This window comes from Kryptolebias marmoratus, linkage group LG19 (assembly GCF_001649575.2).
Source record: "Kryptolebias marmoratus isolate JLee-2015 linkage group LG19, ASM164957v2, whole genome shotgun sequence".
Classification (NCBI taxonomy): domain Eukaryota; kingdom Metazoa; phylum Chordata; class Actinopteri; order Cyprinodontiformes; family Rivulidae; genus Kryptolebias; species Kryptolebias marmoratus.
The window spans coordinates 20,725,869-20,740,696 of NC_051448.1; the positions used below are offsets into that span (position 1 = coordinate 20,725,869).

Here is a 14,828-nt window from a genome sequence, read left to right on the forward strand (position 1 = left end):
ATCACAATAGCATATTACTGTAGTTAGGACCAAGTTGTTAGATCAAAAATGGGTTCTTTGCCAAAATAAACTGGCAAAATCACAGACAAAAAAAACTCCAACAAACTAGGTGTGCTGATTTTAAACTAAACAGCTTTAGTATCAGTTTGAAGAAGCTGAATCACACATTCACCATTATTGTGTCATACCATTTGTTGATGTCGATGGAGAGGTTGTTGTTGTTGTTAACACTGAAAGAAATAAAAAAAATAAATCAACCTGTTATCAATGAAAAAAAATAATCAGTAGAGATGGTGTCAAAGTTGTCCTTTGTCATAATTTTTCACAATAACATACTACTGTAGTTAGGACCAAGTTGTTCGATCAAAAAATGGGTTCTTATTTTCTTCTTTTTTTTTTTTTTGCCCTGGTGGAAGTTGGACATATTCTTCTCTCTGTCTCTAAACAGCTTTAGTGTCAGTCTAAAGAAGCTGAATCACACATCTACCATTATTGTGTCATACCATTTGTTGATGGCGAAGGTGGGGTTGTTGTTGTTAACACTGTGAAAGAAATAAAATAAATCAACCTGTTATCAATGAAAATAAATCAGTAGTTATGGTGTAAAAGTTGTCCTTTATCATAATTTATCACAATAGCATACTACTGTAGTTAGGACCAAGTTGTTCGATCAAAAAATGCGTTCGTTGCCAAAATAAATTGGCAAAAACACAGACAAAAAAAAAAAAAAACCTCCAACAAACAAGGTGTGCTGATTTTAAACGAAACAGCTTTAGTGTTAGTCTGAAGAAGCTGAATCAACCCCCCCCTGCTTTCTTTTTTGAAGCCTCTTTTTACATAATTTCCAAAATTTAAGGAATATGCATCTGATCAGCTGGTCTCTCTTTACAGTGGATTACTGGCAGGAGTGGAAGACTGTGTACCTACAGATGTGGAGGTTCCTTACATATTTGGGTTTTTGATATTAGGATATCGGCTGTTTGGACAAGGCAGTTACCTGGATTATCGTCAAATTCGTTGATGGGTTCACGAATTGACCAGCACTCACACTGTAAACAGGAGCAAAATAACAAAATACTCCAAACTGTCTGATATTCCATCATCAAAGACAATGGCCTCTGGACTAAATGCAATTTCTGGACTCAGAATATGGAAAAGGTTAAAATCTTGGAGAAGCTGCTCTATCGGAACAACAGATTGGACCTGAAATTCAGCTCTTTGGATTCGAGTATGTACCAGCAAAGACTTCAAGGCAGACTCAAAACAAAGTCAGCCTGTTCCAAAACAACTCTGTTATTATCAACATTTGGCTTCCCGACGTGACCTTGAAGGTCAAAGTCTTATCAATTCTCCCTGGAATTAATGTCAACAGAAGGTCCTCACCCCTCCTTGCCTGTGAACATTCATGAACTTTTCTGCAAACACACACACACACACACGCAATACACAGCCTTTCTACCGTCTGGAAACATACACACACATTCTCATACTCATACCTGCTTTTTTTTCCCTACCCCTCCCTCCATCTTTCATTATCTTAGTTAGTCTTTCTTACTTCGGCTGCATAGCAGGCCTGGGGTACTTTTACATAGTTCGGTACCGTTAGTCTGTACAATTAGTTATTATACGATGTTGGCTGTTAGCAGGCCTTCTTTTGGTACCTCTTAGATTATTATTTTTTTGTCATTATCATATTCATATTGGCTGTTAGCGGGCCTTTTCTTTGGTACCTCTTAGTAGTATACCACATTGATGTTTTTATTTCTATCAATTTAATTATTTTAGCATTGGCACTGTTAGCTAGATTCTTCGTGGCTTAGTTTAGTGATATCATGTTTTAGTAGATTAGTTATCCTGTTCCTTAGCATTGTCATGTTCTAGCTTAGTTATCTTGTACCTTAATTAGCGTTGTCATGTTCTAGATCTTGGCTTATTTAGATTATCTCGGTGTTCGATTCTGTAACTTTGGCCTCCTTAGTATTATAATATCATGTTGGCTGTTAGTGGGCCGTTTTGTGTATTTGTCTGCTTGTGTTGTAAAGCATTTTAAGTCACCTTGTTGCTAAAAAGTGCTATATAAATAAATTTCACTTCACTTCACTTCTTTGCCAAAATAAATGGGCAAAATCACAGACAAAAACAAAAACAAAAAACTCCAACAAACTAGGTGTGCTGATTTTTAACTAAACAGCTTTAGTGTTAGTCTAAAGAAGCTGAATCACACATCTACCATTATTGTGTCATACCGTTTGTTGATGGCGAAGGTGGGGTTGTTGTTGTTAACACTGTGGAAGAAATAAAAGAAATAAATCAACCTGTTATCAATGAAAATAAAAAATCAGTAGAGATTGTATCAAAGTTGTCCTTTGTCATAATTTATCACAATAGCATATTACTGTAGTTAGGACCAAGTTGTTCGATTAAAAAAATGGGTTCTTTGCCAAAATAAATTGGCAAAAACACAGAAAAAAACCTCCAACAAACTAGGTGTGCTGATTTTAATCTAAACAGCTTTAGTGTCAGTCTGAAGAAGCTGAATCACACATTCAGCATTATTGTGTCATACCATTTGTTGATGTTGAAGGTGGAGTTGTTGTTGTTGTTAACACTGTGAAAGAAATAAAATAAATTATTTATCCTTCTCAGGATAAATTAAGTTTTAGTAACAGGAAAAATCAAATATGTTGTTGCAACGCCTGCCTTGAGAGGGTTAACCTGTTATAAATTGAAAAAAAATAATGAGTAGAGATGGTATCAAAGTTGTCCTTTGTCATAATTTATCACAAAAGCTTACTACTGTAGTTAGGACAAAGATGTTCGGTTAGTAAATGGCTTTACTGGCAGACTCCACTAAGTTAGCCGTCAATTAGCGGAATAGCCAGAAAAAAACAGCTAAAGCCCTGGAAACAGTTCAGACTCAGATGAGTTGAACTTTGAGTCGGGTAAAGTTCTAAAGTATGACCGACTCAAGCAAACCAGATCACTTTAGTGAGTGACATAGGTAAAGCTGAGTCAAAAAAGTGAACCAAATTCACCACCTCAACAGTGTAGTACCTTGTAAAGAGTTTTTCAATATTTGATATTACAGTCCTCTTAAGGCACAAAGACACACAGATTCATCTGTAATATGTTATACCATTTGTTGTTGAGAAAGGTGGGGTTGTTGGACCTGTAAATAATGAAAAAGTTAAATAAATCTGAAACGGTGGTGTAAAAGATGTTCAATTTCATCATTTATCACAATAGAAAATTACTGTAGTTAGGACCAAGTTGTTCGATCAAAAAATGGGTTCTTTGCCAAATTTCATTGGCAAAAACATAGACAAAAAAAAAAAACCTCCAACAAACAAGGTGTGCTGATTTTAAACGAAACAGCTTTAGTGTTAGTCTGAAGAAGCTGAATCACACATCTACCATTATTGTGTCATACCGATTGTTGACGTTGAAGGTGGGATTGTTGTTGTTAACACTGTAAAAGAAATAAAATAAATAAATCAACCTGGTATCAATGAAAAAAAAAAATCAGTAGAGATTGTATCAAAGTTGTCCTTTGTCATAATTTATCACAATAGCATATTACTGTAGTTAGGACCAAGTTGTTCGATCAAAAAATGGGTTCTTTGCCAAAATAATTTGGCAAAAACACAGAAAAAAACCTCCAACAAACTAGGTGTGCTGATTTTTAGCTAAACAGCTTTAGTGTCAGTCTGAAGAAGCTGAATCACACATTCACCATTATTGTGTCATACCATTTGTTGATGTCGATGGAGAGGTTGTTGTTGTTGTTAACACTGAAAGAAATAAAAAAAATAAATCAACCTGTTATCAATGAAAAAAAATAATCAGTAGAGATGGTGTCAAAGTTGTCCTTTGTCATAATTTTTCACAATAACATACTACTGTAGTTAGGACCAAGTTGTTCGATCAAAAAATGGGTTCTTATTTTCTTCTTTTTTTTTTTTTTGCCCTGGTGGAAGTTGGACATATTCTTCTCTCTGTCTCTAAACAGCTTTAGTGTCAGTCTAAAGAAGCTGAATCACACATCTACCATTATTGTGTCATACCATTTGTTGATGGCGAAGGTGGGGTTGTTGTTGTTAACACTGTGAAAGAAATAAAATAAATCAACCTGTTATCAATGAAAATAAATCAGTAGTTATGGTGTAAAAGTTGTCCTTTATCATAATTTATCACAATAGCATACTACTGTAGTTAGGACCAAGTTGTTCGATCAAAAAATGCGTTCGTTGCCAAAATAAATTGGCAAAAACACAGACAAAAAAAAAAAAAAACCTCCAACAAACAAGGTGTGCTGATTTTAAACGAAACAGCTTTAGTGTTAGTCTGAAGAAGCTGAATCAACCCCCCCCTGCTTTCTTTTTTGAAGCCTCTTTTTACATAATTTCCAAAATTTAAGGAATATGCATCTGATCAGCTGGTCTCTCTTTACAGTGGATTACTGGCAGGAGTGGAAGACTGTGTACCTACAGATGTGGAGGTTCCTTACATATTTGGGTTTTTGATATTAGGATATCGGCTGTTTGGACAAGGCAGTTACCTGGATTATCGTCAAATTCGTTGATGGGTTCACGAATTGACCAGCACTCACACTGTAAACAGGAGCAAAATAACAAAATACTCCAAACTGTCTGATATTCCATCATCAAAGACAATGGCCTCTGGACTAAATGCAATTTCTGGACTCAGAATATGGAAAAGGTTAAAATCTTGGAGAAGCTGCTCTATCGGAACAACAGATTGGACCTGAAATTCAGCTCTTTGGATTCGAGTATGTACCAGCAAAGACTTCAAGGCAGACTCAAAACAAAGTCAGCCTGTTCCAAAACAACTCTGTTATTATCAACATTTGGCTTCCCGACGTGACCTTGAAGGTCAAAGTCTTATCAATTCTCCCTGGAATTAATGTCAACAGAAGGTCCTCACCCCTCCTTGCCTGTGAACATTCATGAACTTTTCTGCAAACACACACACACACACACGCAATACACAGCCTTTCTACCGTCTGGAAACATACACACACATTCTCATACTCATACCTGCTTTTTTTTCCCTACCCCTCCCTCCATCTTTCATTATCTTAGTTAGTCTTTCTTACTTCGGCTGCATAGCAGGCCTGGGGTACTTTTACATAGTTCGGTACCGTTAGTCTGTACAATTAGTTATTATACGATGTTGGCTGTTAGCAGGCCTTCTTTTGGTACCTCTTAGATTATTATTTTTTTGTCATTATCATATTCATATTGGCTGTTAGCGGGCCTTTTCTTTGGTACCTCTTAGTAGTATACCACATTGATGTTTTTATTTCTATCAATTTAATTATTTTAGCATTGGCACTGTTAGCTAGATTCTTCGTGGCTTAGTTTAGTGATATCATGTTTTAGTAGATTAGTTATCCTGTTCCTTAGCATTGTCATGTTCTAGCTTAGTTATCTTGTACCTTAATTAGCGTTGTCATGTTCTAGATCTTGGCTTATTTAGATTATCTCGGTGTTCGATTCTGTAACTTTGGCCTCCTTAGTATTATAATATCATGTTGGCTGTTAGTGGGCCGTTTTGTGTATTTGTCTGCTTGTGTTGTAAAGCATTTTAAGTCACCTTGTTGCTAAAAAGTGCTATATAAATAAATTTCACTTCACTTCACTTCTTTGCCAAAATAAATGGGCAAAATCACAGACAAAAACAAAAACAAAAAACTCCAACAAACTAGGTGTGCTGATTTTTAACTAAACAGCTTTAGTGTTAGTCTAAAGAAGCTGAATCACACATCTACCATTATTGTGTCATACCGTTTGTTGATGGCGAAGGTGGGGTTGTTGTTGTTAACACTGTGGAAGAAATAAAAGAAATAAATCAACCTGTTATCAATGAAAATAAAAAATCAGTAGAGATTGTATCAAAGTTGTCCTTTGTCATAATTTATCACAATAGCATATTACTGTAGTTAGGACCAAGTTGTTCGATTAAAAAAATGGGTTCTTTGCCAAAATAAATTGGCAAAAACACAGAAAAAAACCTCCAACAAACTAGGTGTGCTGATTTTAATCTAAACAGCTTTAGTGTCAGTCTGAAGAAGCTGAATCACACATTCAGCATTATTGTGTCATACCATTTGTTGATGTTGAAGGTGGAGTTGTTGTTGTTGTTAACACTGTGAAAGAAATAAAATAAATTATTTATCCTTCTCAGGATAAATTAAGTTTTAGTAACAGGAAAAATCAAATATGTTGTTGCAACGCCTGCCTTGAGAGGGTTAACCTGTTATAAATTGAAAAAAAATAATGAGTAGAGATGGTATCAAAGTTGTCCTTTGTCATAATTTATCACAAAAGCTTACTACTGTAGTTAGGACAAAGATGTTCGGTTAGTAAATGGCTTTACTGGCAGACTCCACTAAGTTAGCCGTCAATTAGCGGAATAGCCAGAAAAAAACAGCTAAAGCCCTGGAAACAGTTCAGACTCAGATGAGTTGAACTTTGAGTCGGGTAAAGTTCTAAAGTATGACCGACTCAAGCAAACCAGATCACTTTAGTGAGTGACATAGGTAAAGCTGAGTCAAAAAAGTGAACCAAATTCACCACCTCAACAGTGTAGTACCTTGTAAAGAGTTTTTCAATATTTGATATTACAGTCCTCTTAAGGCACAAAGACACACAGATTCATCTGTAATATGTTATACCATTTGTTGTTGAGAAAGGTGGGGTTGTTGGACCTGTAAATAATGAAAAAGTTAAATAAATCTGAAACGGTGGTGTAAAAGATGTTCAATTTCATCATTTATCACAATAGAAAATTACTGTAGTTAGGACCAAGTTGTTCGATCAAAAAATGGGTTCTTTGCCAAATTTCATTGGCAAAAACATAGACAAAAAAAAAAAACCTCCAACAAACAAGGTGTGCTGATTTTAAACGAAACAGCTTTAGTGTTAGTCTGAAGAAGCTGAATCACACATCTACCATTATTGTGTCATACCGATTGTTGACGTTGAAGGTGGGATTGTTGTTGTTAACACTGTAAAAGAAATAAAATAAATAAATCAACCTGGTATCAATGAAAAAAAAAAATCAGTAGAGATTGTATCAAAGTTGTCCTTTGTCATAATTTATCACAATAGCATATTACTGTAGTTAGGACCAAGTTGTTCGATCAAAAAATGGGTTCTTTGCCAAAATAATTTGGCAAAAACACAGAAAAAAACCTCCAACAAACTAGGTGTGCTGATTTTTAGCTAAACAGCTTTAGTGTCAGTCTGAAGAAGCTGAATCACACATTCACCATTATTGTGTCATACCATTTGTTGATGTCGATGGAGAGGTTGTTGTTGTTGTTAACACTGAAAGAAATAAAAAAAATAAATCAACCTGTTATCAATGAAAAAAAATAATCAGTAGAGATGGTGTCAAAGTTGTCCTTTGTCATAATTTTTCACAATAACATACTACTGTAGTTAGGACCAAGTTGTTCGATCAAAAAATGGGTTCTTATTTTCTTCTTTTTTTTTTTTTTGCCCTGGTGGAAGTTGGACATATTCTTCTCTCTGTCTCTAAACAGCTTTAGTGTCAGTCTAAAGAAGCTGAATCACACATCTACCATTATTGTGTCATACCATTTGTTGATGGCGAAGGTGGGGTTGTTGTTGTTAACACTGTGAAAGAAATAAAATAAATCAACCTGTTATCAATGAAAATAAATCAGTAGTTATGGTGTAAAAGTTGTCCTTTATCATAATTTATCACAATAGCATACTACTGTAGTTAGGACCAAGTTGTTCGATCAAAAAATGCGTTCGTTGCCAAAATAAATTGGCAAAAACACAGACAAAAAAAAAAAAAAACCTCCAACAAACAAGGTGTGCTGATTTTAAACGAAACAGCTTTAGTGTTAGTCTGAAGAAGCTGAATCAACCCCCCCCTGCTTTCTTTTTTGAAGCCTCTTTTTACATAATTTCCAAAATTTAAGGAATATGCATCTGATCAGCTGGTCTCTCTTTACAGTGGATTACTGGCAGGAGTGGAAGACTGTGTACCTACAGATGTGGAGGTTCCTTACATATTTGGGTTTTTGATATTAGGATATCGGCTGTTTGGACAAGGCAGTTACCTGGATTATCGTCAAATTCGTTGATGGGTTCACGAATTGACCAGCACTCACACTGTAAACAGGAGCAAAATAACAAAATACTCCAAACTGTCTGATATTCCATCATCAAAGACAATGGCCTCTGGACTAAATGCAATTTCTGGACTCAGAATATGGAAAAGGTTAAAATCTTGGAGAAGCTGCTCTATCGGAACAACAGATTGGACCTGAAATTCAGCTCTTTGGATTCGAGTATGTACCAGCAAAGACTTCAAGGCAGACTCAAAACAAAGTCAGCCTGTTCCAAAACAACTCTGTTATTATCAACATTTGGCTTCCCGACGTGACCTTGAAGGTCAAAGTCTTATCAATTCTCCCTGGAATTAATGTCAACAGAAGGTCCTCACCCCTCCTTGCCTGTGAACATTCATGAACTTTTCTGCAAACACACACACACACACACGCAATACACAGCCTTTCTACCGTCTGGAAACATACACACACATTCTCATACTCATACCTGCTTTTTTTTCCCTACCCCTCCCTCCATCTTTCATTATCTTAGTTAGTCTTTCTTACTTCGGCTGCATAGCAGGCCTGGGGTACTTTTACATAGTTCGGTACCGTTAGTCTGTACAATTAGTTATTATACGATGTTGGCTGTTAGCAGGCCTTCTTTTGGTACCTCTTAGATTATTATTTTTTTGTCATTATCATATTCATATTGGCTGTTAGCGGGCCTTTTCTTTGGTACCTCTTAGTAGTATACCACATTGATGTTTTTATTTCTATCAATTTAATTATTTTAGCATTGGCACTGTTAGCTAGATTCTTCGTGGCTTAGTTTAGTGATATCATGTTTTAGTAGATTAGTTATCCTGTTCCTTAGCATTGTCATGTTCTAGCTTAGTTATCTTGTACCTTAATTAGCGTTGTCATGTTCTAGATCTTGGCTTATTTAGATTATCTCGGTGTTCGATTCTGTAACTTTGGCCTCCTTAGTATTATAATATCATGTTGGCTGTTAGTGGGCCGTTTTGTGTATTTGTCTGCTTGTGTTGTAAAGCATTTTAAGTCACCTTGTTGCTAAAAAGTGCTATATAAATAAATTTCACTTCACTTCACTTCTTTGCCAAAATAAATGGGCAAAATCACAGACAAAAACAAAAACAAAAAACTCCAACAAACTAGGTGTGCTGATTTTTAACTAAACAGCTTTAGTGTTAGTCTAAAGAAGCTGAATCACACATCTACCATTATTGTGTCATACCATTTGTTGATGGCGAAGGTGGGGTTGTTGTTGTTAACACTGTGGAAGAAATAAAAGAAATAAATCAACCTGTTATCAATGAAAATAAATCAGTAGTGATGGTGTCAAAGTTGTCCTTTATCATAATTTATCACAATAGCATACTACTGTAGTTAGGACCAAATTGTTCGATCAAAAAATGCGTTTGTTGCCAAAATAAATTGGCAAAAACACAGACAAAAAAAACAACCCTCCAACAAATTAGGTGTGCTGACTTTTAGCTAAACAGCTTTAGTGTCAGTCTGAAGAAGCTGAATCACACATTCACCATTATTGTGTCATACCATTTGTTGATGTTGAAGGTGGAGTTGTTGTTGTTGTTAACACTGTGAAAGAAAGAAAATAAATAAATCAACCTGTTATCAATGAAAAAAAATAATCAGTAGAGATGATGACAAAGTTGTCCTTTGTCATAATTTATCACAATAGCTTACTACTATAGTTAGAACCAAGATGTTCGATTAGTAAGTGGCTTTTCTGGCAGACTGCTACTAAGTTAGCCGTCAATTAGCGGACTTGCCAGAAAAAAACAGCTAAAGCCCTGGAAACAGTGCAGACTCAGATGAGTTGAACTTTTAGTCGGGTAAAGTTCTAAAGTATGACCGACTCAAGCGAACCAGATCACTTTAGTGAGTGACATAGGTAATGCTGAGTCCAAAAAGTTAACCAAATTTACCACCTCAACAGTGTAGTACCTTGTAAAGAGTTTTTCAATATTTGATATTACAGTCCTCTTAAGGCACAAAGACACCGATTCATCTGTAATATGTTATACCATTTGTTGTTGAGAAAGGTGGGGTTGTTGGACCTGTTATAATAGGGAAAGAAAATTTAAATAATAAGTAGCAGTGGTGTAATGGATGGTCTTTGTAATTATTTATCACAAGTTTTTTGATCAATAAATGGGTTCTTGGCCAAAATGAATTTGGAAAAAAAAAATCAGTGATAAAACCAAACAAAGTCCAACAAAGTAGGTGTGCTGATTTTTAACTAAACAGTTTCAGTGTATATCTGAAGAAGCTAAAAGACAGATTCCTCCCGAATGTGTCATACTGTATGTTGATGTGCAAAGCGGGGTTGTTGTTGTTGTCGTTGCTGTGAAAAAAAAAAAAAATTAAAAGAAGTGCATTGTACCAATACAGTTAAATCATTACTTTACCATGGAAATATGAATGTCACTCTCGTCATTTAGAATAATTCTACATGTATTTCAACCTGGAGAGACTCACACAGAGAAAAGCTGCAATTATATACATGAAAGACATAAGATTTCGGCGCTCGGACACCGGCAAAAGACGTGAGTGCTCTGAATTGCAATAAGCTTGGCCAAGAATCTTAGGATGACGATCAGAGGCGTCTTCCCCAGGCCACACTGGTGGTGGAGGTCGAAGAGAGGAAGGACGCTTGAAGGAGCTGAGAAAATAGCGGTGGAGAAGGGGTAGAGGTGGGTTGAAGTTCGGCGGGTGAACAGATGAAGCCATGATGGTAGTCCTTTTAAACGAAGGCTTGCTCGCTGATTGGTTAAGATGGAGGCGTGATCTTATGCTGATAAGCTGCAGTGGAAGCACATGACGCTGCGATTGGATGATGCAGGTGAGGCTGAGGCAGGTCTTCCAGTTTGAATTCATGTCTAGGCTCCATTAGAGCTGGTCAGTTAATGACTCCCCCTGGGTTAATGACCTGAATCCTTCATTTTAATCAAAATTTACGAGTCAGAGGTCTCAGTTAACCCGAATCTTACATGTCCTCTGGCAGACTGCCACTAAGTTAGCTGCCAATTAGAGGACTTGCAGGAAAAAACAGCTAAATCCCTGGAAACACTGCACACTCATATGAGTCATACTTTGAATCAGGTAGAATTCTAAAGTACGACTGACTCAAGCGAACCAGATCACTTTAGAAAGTGACATAGGTAAAGCAGAGTTCATAATGTGAACTGAATGTACAAGCTCTACAGTGTAGTGCCTTGTAATGATTTTTTTCAATATTTGATACTACAGTCCTCTTAAGACACAGAGGCACACAGATTCATCTGTAATATGTCATACTATTTGTTGTCATGAAAGGTGGGGTTGCTGGTGTTGTTGTTATCACTGTAAAAACAAAAATCATCTGTAGTGACAGTTAAAAAGTGGTCTTTTCTCATAGTTTATCATAACAATATTTTTCTGTAGTTAGGATCAAATTGTTTGATCAATAACCAACCAGCACTAGGAATAATTCCTAATATGTCATATATGTCATTTTGTGCTTGACTGTTTTTTAAAGGCATCTAACATCCAACAGCCTCAGCCCACTTTCCCACAAAGATGACCAACTAATTATAGCAAAAAAGATAAATCTTTAAAAAGGTTTCCAAGAGCAGCTGACCTGAGACTAAAGATCACATACAAGCATATACTAAATATAAATCTGTTCATACCTGTTCAGAGGTGTTGACAGAATCAACACCAGCGCAACACCTCAAGCCAGAGGGAGCTATCCATCCTTTTCCAATTGAAAAAAAATGCCATCCAACTTGGAGGTGTGAAGATTTGGGTATTTTGTGAGTTCTTTTGTTATTATTTTCTCTTGTGCTTTTGTAGTTTTATTGTTCCCTGTGTTTAGTTTTATATTTTCAGATGTGTAGTTTCGCTCCCTGTGTCTCCTGTCATTATTCACCTGTGTCCACTTCCCAATCACCATCTGTCTTTAAAAGCTGTTCATTTTTGTCATATACCTACTGGTTCATTGTTACTAACATGTCCTGTCTGGTTTCCTCATGTCTTTTTCCTTGTGTGTCCTGCCACCTGTCTAAGTTTTTGTTACTTAGTTTTTGCTGCCACATCAGCCTGTTGTTTTCTTTTTCTTTTGTTAATAAATCAGTTTTATTTTTTAACTCATCATGAGTCTGATTGGGTCTGCTCAGCACAACGTTTACAGAAGGAGCTGACTTTCATAGCAGCCATGTCACACTTGACTGCAAACATGTCTTGGACATGCCAACAGAACATAACTGTGGAGACAAATTAAGCTCTAAAGTATTCACAATTCTGTACAAGATTTGTAAATGCACCACAAAATTCACAATTACATACACCAATTCACAAATGCATATGACAAGAGTCACAAAATGCAACAACAGTTCTAACTACACAAGTAGGAATATGCTACGCATATAAATTGTCAAATATGTGTGCATGAATCGACTGCTGGTTCAGTAATCACAAGTGCACGGATCAGCTCACCTGTGTATGTGGCATTTAACCCCAGTATTAAAACACAAAAGCTTACATTGACATTACTGGATCCAACCTTACAAAAAAATCCCATGAATCCCATGGGAATCACATGTGATTCCCACATTTCCACATGTGAAAACGTGATTTTTTTTTGTGGATTATGTGAACCACGTGGAAAATGGGAATCACATGTGATCACATGTGAATTTCGTGGGATTTTTTTGTAAGGGCAGTGACGTCAATGTAGGCGTTTGGATTTTAATACAGTGGTCGAGCTACTGTGCCAAGTCAAAAATATGTTGTTTCCAATAACCCAGTAATTCTGGTAAGACCCAGATGTCCCAGCCTTTCACCAGCCTTGAGTGCAGCATTACATAAGTGAATCTGGAGTGTGAAGAAAGTCTCAAGTCACATACACAGGCAAGCTGATCTGTACGCTTATGTTGACTTATCCACCTATAGGAGGCAATTCATGCACGCACATTTGACATACGTATAAAAATCTTGTATGCTTTTGTGAATACTTTTGAAACTAATTTATCTCTATACCCATCATTTGCAAAAAGCAGAGATGAAATCCTTAAGTTCCCAAATCAGACATCCTCTTCCTCTGCGCCTCGAGATCTGTTCCATAAGCACCCCAAACAGGATGAAAAACAAGGCTATACTATGTAAATTAAAATATACATCCCCATAAATTTCCATTAAAATTCCAGTAAGGTATCAAAACAGAGAAAATACCAAGGGGTGAATACCTTTTCAACCCACAGTATCATCAAGAATAAACAATACTAGAAAGTAACTTATGAGTTGAGAAGTATGATTTTAGTTTGCCCTCTGAATGCAAAAACCTGTTATAATTTCTTTGGAATTAATCTATTCAAAAACAAAATATTCAGGCCAAACTATTTTTAGAAAACACACATATATATATAAAAAGATCTATATAACAATAAAGTCAGTCTCACCTTGTGAATTCACCTGCAAGAACAAAAACAAGCAAATGTCTCAAATCGTCTTGGTGTCAAAGGTAAAAAAAATAACTTTTTTCATTTTAATTATTAGTGACCAAATTTAGCAGTTTAAACATACTACACACGGTGTATTAAAATATATTACAATTTCAACAAAATTCATTCAGCTATAGTTAATAAAAATGCATCATAATAATTTAAAAGGATATATTTACCAGACAGATGTTGACAGCGCCAATGAGAAGAAGAAACAACTTAGTCCACATTGTTATTCTAGTTAAAAAAAACACTTATGTGGAAAATAAGAAGTGAAAGTGTCATTATTTTAAAACCTTTTATCTACTGCAATTTGACTCTGTAGTTGTGATTTAAACAACTGCAACAAAGCTACAAGTTTGTTGTCCTCACGGTTAGCTGGCAGATTCCTGTTTAACTTTAGTTGTGGTTGTCACAAGCAGATATGTAGCTCAGTAATAAATATTGGGGATTTCCATGTTAGTATATTGAGAATAATTTATGCACTTTTCCTTCACAGATGTAACTCCAGAAAAAGCTATAAAACAGGAAGGAACAGTTGTAGGCAAATTTAAAAAACAAATTAACTACTGCATTTTCCGGACTATAAGGTACACTTAAAAGCCTTCAATTTTCTCAAAAAATGACAGTACGCCTAATAATCTGGAGCACCTTATATATGTAAGAAGTCGTGATGTTTTAGTACAACTTTGGTAAACTACAAAGCAGCACTGCTTGCAGCATTAAGGCTCAGTTATAGTCGCTCTTTGTAGTGTTGCACGCATGGCGTGCGGACCTGAGGAAGTGCTGTTGGCATTTATACTTTACGCTTACGTCAGTGCTGTATTCTTCCATGAGTTTTGAACCATTTGAATATCTTTGTGATCTCTCATAGAGGGATCATATAAATGTTGAGACAGGCGAACCAGCTCTGCTAGAGCAGAGGTCCCCAGGTCCCTCATTTGGTACCGGGCTGCACAGAAAGAATAATTAACTTACAGTATTTCCGTTTTGTTTTTGTTTTTTCTGGAATGAACAACATTTACTTTAAAAAATGACCGGATTCTCTCCACTACATCTGTCTATGACTCACTGTTGATGCGTGTCAAAACACTTATCTAGGTCACGTGATACGTTACGGCTAAAAACAAACCCACAAGCAGCAAAATGAGTAAAAAACAAACATCTCTGGAAGCCCTAGATGGACTGTC

The 14,828-nt window shown here is 36.0% G+C and overlaps 1 long non-coding RNA gene across 1 annotated transcript; it reads right to left on the reverse strand.

Moving 5' to 3' along the window:
• Positions 1–9,370: 9,370 nt before the first annotated feature.
• LOC119616599 lies at positions 9,371–14,239 on the reverse strand. The gene is made up of 3 exons (XR_005234473.1): positions 13,818–14,239; positions 13,597–13,609; positions 9,371–9,407 (listed from the first exon to the last, which is right to left on the reverse strand). It is a non-coding gene; the product is annotated as an uncharacterized LOC119616599 (long non-coding RNA).
• Positions 14,240–14,828: the final 589 nt, after the last annotated feature.